The sequence below is a fragment of the Sciurus carolinensis genome, unplaced genomic scaffold, assembly GCF_902686445.1.
Source record: "Sciurus carolinensis unplaced genomic scaffold, mSciCar1.2, whole genome shotgun sequence".
NCBI lineage: Eukaryota > Metazoa > Chordata > Mammalia > Rodentia > Sciuridae > Sciurus > Sciurus carolinensis.
Window position 1 is genome coordinate 768,793 of NW_025920168.1, and position 7,458 is coordinate 776,250.

A 7,458-nucleotide genomic window follows, 5' to 3' on the forward strand; every position below is an offset into this window, starting at 1 on the left:
GATGAACATCAACTAAAAATTAACCAGAAGGTACAAAGATGGTCATTTCATACTGCATGAGGGGATTATGTATCAACAAGACAACACAGTTTTACCTATTTATGTGCCAAACAATGGAGCATCTATGCACATCAAAGAAACCCTTCTTAATTTCAAGAATGAAACACCACAACAAAATAATACTGGATGACTTTAACACTTGTCTTTCATCACTGGAAAAATCCCCCAAACAAAAAATAAATCAACTTCAGAACTAAAAAGTTCAATGAACAATTCATGTTGAACAAACACATATAGAATATTTCATCCATCTATGACTGAATACACTTTATTCTAAGCAGCATATGGATCCCGCTCTAAAATAGACTATATCTTAATCCACAAAGCAAAAGACCCTTGACAAAATACAGCATCCATTTTTGTTTAAAAAAAAAAAAAAAACTAGAGAAACTAGGGATAGTAGAAACATGCCTCAACAAGGTTGATTCGCTATACAGAAATCGAGTCATAGAGCGAGCTGGCGGGTGAGTCAGGTCGCCTGCACCATGGAGGTAGCAGGCAGGCACCCAACCCGCCTGCCTTGCGGAGCTAGGGAGTGGGCAGCCAACCCACCCAACCACCAGGCCAAGCATAGACGCCATCACTGAGCGACCCCGCCTGACCACCACGCCAAGGTCTGTTGACATCGTGGAGCAAGTCAGCAGACCAGCCAGCCCACCTGCATCACAGAGCTAACCAGAGGCTTCTTTATATGCTGGTGCAGGCATTTTGAATTATTCCTGAGGGCATTGCCATCATCATTGGAAGGGCAGCTCCCTTCCTGAGACACCTACAGGAGGCTAGAGGACCTTCGACAAGACCCAGGAGTCAAGAAGAGGAGGTATTGAGAGACTGGGGACCTAGCTCATAGCCACTGGGTGAGTCTCTCCCACTGGTCGGGCTCCCCAGATGGGCAGTAGTCCCAAAATGCAGGGAACTTCATGGAGTAGAGTGGCCCAGTGAGACTCCCCTGCTGGAGCCAAGAACCCATTCAACTAGAGGCATTGCAGAGGAGGGCTGCACAGCAAGAGTCTTCGACACAGAGTGAGGGTCCAAGACCCAGGTGGTAGCTCCGGTCCCCAGGGAACATAGCAGAGGAGGGCTGCTCAGAGAGGGAGTCCCTCACAAAGACAGGCTCCCCAACCAAGGCGGTGATCAAGACCTCTGGGTACATCACAGAGGAGGGCTTCTGAGTCCAGGTGGTAGTTCTGGACTGAAAGGAACTGCTGAGAGGAGAGCTGCCCAGTGAAACTTCCCCCTCGGTGAATCTTCCCCGCTGGACAAGGCTTTCCCACAAGGGCACTAGAACCCAGAGACAAGCTCAGAACAGATGAACTGCAGTCTACAGTCGGCAGTCCAGTCCCCATGTGGCTGACCATCCGTCAACAAGTGGAGGTGCCTTTGCCCTCTGTCACGAAATATACCCCACCTGAAGGCCACCACCCCTAGGGGGGCAACTTCCTAGTGGACTCCCCCATGAATAAACCCTGTGCCATGACTGCAAAATGGTTTCTTCCTATGTCTCCTGCCTGCAACCAGCAGAGATGGTGGCTTCTCACCTGCATAAAGATACTGTGCAGTGTGACTCCCAGTTTAGTTGCGTGGTACCAGACATGCCTCAGGTATCCTAACTCTGCTAGTTCTTTTAATTTTCTTATCTCTCCACTTTACTCATGGAGGGATGACTCTGACTGGTGCATCTGACAGGGGTGGCAGCTGTGCCCTAAGAATTTCTTAATTATTTTATTATATCCTACATCCTCAGTTCCTGACCTGCTCTGAATGCCCAGTATTACATTCATTTAAAGCCCTCCCCCCCTTTTTCTGTGGATGGTGATTTCTCTGGCTGCTTCAGTCTGGGGAGGTGATTTCACACAAACAGTTTGAGTTTCCCTTTTAGGAATATTTTGGGTCATTTGTGCGGACCATGGTAAAATTTAGGTTTGTAAAGAATAGTCTGTGAGTCACCTGACAGGTGGGTGCTTCTATGACAGAAATAAGACATGATTACTAGAATGAGATAAATACAAAATAATTGCTGCAGCATCTGGAATATGTGAATGAATATCTTGATGATGATAGAAACCAGTAATTTTCCCCAGGAGGAATAAGAGTTAAAAACATGTTTCAATGACAAGACGAGTGAGGACATGGCCTCTATTTGGGAAGGCAAATCTTTAAGGATATTTGTTCCATTTCAGATTTATCAGGAATTTAATAAAATACTTAATTTTTATAATGTCAGAGATACCCCAATAAGAGGTAGTTAAGATACTTAATGTCTTCTCGTTTTTGTAAAATACCTTTTTATATGCATTTCTTCTGTGTTTAGTAGATATTCCTTTATTTCTGTCACTTAGAGATAAATAGCCATGTCAAATACAGATTAAGTATGCCTATGTAGGAGATTAGAAAGATTTGTAGACTAAAATTGACTTATAAAATGCTTTTGAATCTGATAGAATTTTTTGATAGATATTAGGTACTCCTCTCCTGAAATCCTTCTTTCAGAGCCTCCAGCTACATTTGCTATTGGTTGACTTGACACAAGTGCACATCTTAAGTTACATGAAAAGAAATATTGTCTTTTGTTAAATGTCCAGATAGGGCTCTCTTTTCATTATAACTTGCTTTGCTAGATGTTTGAGAACCAGTTGATTGAAATCACTCTGTAACCTTCAACAGATTAATGGATAAAGAAAATGTGGTATATATACATGATGGATTATTATTCAGCCATAAAGAAGAATGACTTTATGACATTTGTCAGTAAATTGAAGGACCTGGAGACTATCATGGTAAGTGGAATAAGACAGTGCCCAAAAACCAAAGTGTGAATGTTTTCTCCAATATGTGGAAGCTAATCCAAAATAAGGGGTGGATGAACAAAAACAGCACAAAACAAAACAAAACAGTAGAAGAAGGATCAAAATGGACAAAGGAGAATGAGGGGAAGAGAGGAAGGGTGTGATAGGAAAAGTCAGTGGAATAAATCTTACCTAAATTTTCTATGTATATGAATATACCTCAGTGAATCTTACCATGATGTTCACATATAAGACACTAACTTTGAAAAACTTAGCAAAATAGACAAAAAATCAGTAGAGAAGAGGAAAGGGAACAGAGGGAGGGAGGAGGTGAGGGGAAAGAGAAGTACTTGGTAATGAATTAGGACAAATTTTACCGCATGTTTTCTATAATTCTGTCAAAATGAATCCTATTGTCATATAACAGAAAAGAATTAATAAAAATAAAAAGAATATGGTGTATCATAATTAAAATAACAAAATAACATTTATCTAAAAAACACAGGAAAATCATTTTACAAAGTTTAGTATCCCTTTGTGATAGAAACCCACTACAAATTGCACACAAAGGGATTTACATCAATGCCTTAAGGGCATTGAATAATAGCTCACAGAAAATGTCATGCTCACTTGTGGAAATTTTAAAGCTCTTTTTCTAAAAATTGGAAGAAAGTAATCTCAACTCACAATAGCCAAATTACAGAACCAGGCCAGTTGCCCATTGAGATGATCCATTAAAGACAACATGCTATACACACGGTGGAGCTTCACTCTGCCAAATAGAAGAAGAAAATTATGTTATTTACTCATAAATGGATGGAACTAAACAGAATCATACGAAGTAAAGTAAGTCAGACATGAAAAGTCAAATGGTGAATATTTTCTCTCATAGCTAGAGAGAAATAAGAGATTACTTTTAAAAAAATTGGCTCTAATTATTTTTACATGACAGAATGCACCTTGATACACCATATATAGATGGAGGATAATTTCTCATTCTTATATAAACATAAAGAAAATGTGGTATATATATGTATATATATATATATATATATATATATATATATATAATACATATGAATTTTTTTATCCATTCCTCTGTTGAAATATGTTGGCAACATATTTTAGCTATTGTGACTTGAGTTGGTATAAACATTGATATGGCTGCCTCACTGTAACATGCTTATTTTAAATCCTTGGGGTATAAACCAAGGAGTGGGATAACTGTGTCGAATGTGGTTACCTTCTAAGTTTTCTGAGGAATCTCCATACTGCTTTCCAGAGTTGTTGCACCAGTTTGCAGACCCACCAACAGTGTAAGAGTGGACCCTTTCCACACATCATCACCAACCCTTATTGTTCCTTGTTTTATTTTTAATTGCCATTCTATTTGGGGTGAGATAAAATCTTAGTGTAGTTTTAATTTGCATTTCTCTAATTGCTAGAGATGTTGAACGTTTTTTCATATATTTGTTTGATTAATTGTGTTTCTTCCATGAAATGTCTGTTCAGTTTCTTTGTTCATTTATTGATTGGGTTATTTGGGGTCTTCAGTGGATTTTATCCCATTCTGTAGGCTCTCTCTTCACATTCTTGAGTTGTTCCTCTTCTGTGTAGAAGCTTTTGTTTGATATCATCCCATTTATTGATTCTTGATTTTAATTCTTGGGTTTTAGGAAGCTTGCTGAGGAATTTGGTTTGTAAGCTGAGAAAATGGAAATTTGGACCCAATTTTCTTCTCGTAGGTGCAGGGTTCCTGGTTTAATTCCTACAACACTGTGAGTCAGTATTGTGCTGGGTGAGAGAGAGAGGTTTAATTTCATTTTGTTACAAATGGTTTTCTAATTTTTCCAGCACCATTTGCTGAATAGGCTATCTTTTCCCCACTGAACGTTTTTGGCCCCTTTGTCTAGTATGAGATAATTCCATTTAGGTGAGTTGGTCTCTGTCTTCTACTCTGTACCATTGGCCTTCATGTCTTTTTGGTGCCTTTTTTGTTACTATGGCTCATAGTAGAGTTGAACCCTGCTATTGTGATGCCTGATGCTTCACTCTTGCTAAGGATTGCATTTGCCATTCTGGATCTCTTATTTTTCCAAATTAATTCCATGATTAATTTTTTGTGGGGGGAGTACTGGTGATTGAACTCAGGGGGACTTGACTACTGCTCCATTTACCCAGTCCTACGTTATATTTTATTTAGAAACCAGGTCTCACTGAGTCGCTTAGGACTCAGTGAGTGCCTCATTTTGCTGAGGCTGGTTTTGAACTCAAGATCTTCATGCCTTAGCCTCCCAAGCCACTGGGATTACATTAATGTCCTGCATGCATGGTCATCATTGCTTTTTCTATTTCCTTGAAGAATCTCATTGGTATTTTAAAGAAAATTGCATTAAATCTGTAGAACTGTTCAGGTAGTATGGCCATTTTGACAATAGTAATTCTGTCTATCCAAGAGCATGGGTGATCTTTCCATCTTCTAAGGTCTTCTTCAATTTCTTTCTTTAAAATTCTATAATTTTCATTTTAGAGGCCTTTGTCTCTTTAGTTGGATTGATTCCTAGGTATTTTATTCTTTTTGAGGCTATTGTGAATGAGGACCTTTTCCTAATTATTCTTTCAGTAGATACAACACTGATGTATAGGAACACATTTGATTTAAGTGTGTTGATTTTATATCCTGCTACTTGATTGAATTAATTTATTAGTTCTAGAAGTTTTCTGGTGCATTTTTTTCTGGTGGAATATTTTTGGATTCTCTAAATATAGAATCATATCATCAGCAAATAGTTGTAGTTTGAGGGATTTTTTTTTCCTATTTGTATCCTTTTAATTTCTTTCTCCTGTCTAATTGCTCTGGTTGGGGTTGCAAGGATGATATTGAATAAAAATCATGAATGAGGGCATCCCTGTCTTGTCCCAGTTCTTAGAGGGAACAGTTTCTATTTTTCCTCAATTTAGAATAATGTTGACCTTGGGTTTAGCACATGTAGTTTTTATGATATTGAGGCATGTTTTACTATCCTGTCATGACTTGATGGTCAAACTCATGGTACCAGCAAGGGGCCATGAGACATTTAGTAAAATGCATAGACATGGATAATGTAGATAGCTGAGATCAAGTGGAGCACTGCTCTCTGATGGAGAATCAGTGTCTAAGGAGCTACTCCAACAATTTTTTTGATATATGTCTCATAATCAATTTAAAGTCTGCACAAGAATTATTCTTTGTGCTCAAGAAAGTTACAGAAATAGAAACATTTATGGAGCTTTTCCACAGTTGCAATGTGCAATGTCAGGAGCTATGTGCAACACTTAAGAAATGCATTGTCTAAAGTTACTGCTAAGGAAGAAGGCTCAGGAGTAGCAGTGCTGATGAAACACTATGGTAGTCTTGCATGAGAATTCCTTTATCTGTGGGAGCTATGTGCCTGAGAAAAAGTAAAAGCTGATAAATGCTTGCACAGAGTCTCTTCAGGTTGGGCATCAACATCGCATAAATCCTTGACATGAAGGGATCAAACACCAAATTAAAAATTCATGGAAAGCATCACCAGTGGAAGAGATCACTTGGAAGAATGAGTTTCAGGCAGTGATGACAAAGTACATGCTCTTGAAATTAAAGTTTACTGTGCAGAAATGACATTAAGAGACCATGAACAGAAATTCCAAGAAATGTAGGGGAACCCAAAAAGATCAAATTTAATATTCATCAGGATAGTTGAAGTCTTAGAGATACAAACCCAAAGAAATGCTTAACATTTTCAATGAAATAACGATGATAACTTACCCAAACCTAAAGAATGTAATTGAAAAGCAAATACAGGAGGCATACAGGGCCCCCAATATACAAAATTACAAGAGACCAACAAGTAGGCTCATTACTATGAAAATATACAGAATAAGGATAGAGATTTAGCATCTCCTATAGAAAAAACAGGACATATTTAGAGTGAAACAAATGTGGATTGCAGCTGATTTCTCAACCCCGACCCTCAAAGTTAGGAGGTCTTGGAATAATATGTACCAACTTTGGAAGGAAAATGGATTATAGTAGAATACTATATACACAGAAAAATTAAGTTTCAGAATTGACAAAGTAATAAAAGTTGTCCATGGTATTGAAGAGTTTTAAAAATTCACAACTAGAAAATACACACTACAAAACATACTCAATAAGCTATTCATGAAGAAGAAATGGGGGGAAAGTGAAAAACAGCAAAGGGAGTAAATACACTAGAAGAATAGTAAATCAAAGGAGGAAGAAATTCAAATTAAAACTAGAAATAAATGAAAATGGCAGTGAATGAAAATAATTTCTCAATAATAACATTGTGTGTAAGTGGCCTAAACTCATCAATGAAAAGACATAGACGGGCAGATTTGACTGAAGCCAAGACATTACAAAATGCTGTCTCCAAGAGATCCACTACCTAGGGAAAAAAAAAAAAAAACACACAGACTAAAGGTAAAAGGATGAAAAAAAAATCATTAATATGGATCACATAAAGAAATGAGGTTTCGGATCGGTTTCAAGATGGCAGAGTAGAGGGTGGCTGCATTTCATTTTGCTCCAGGATTCAAGATTCAAAAGAGGAGATAGTGAGAGACT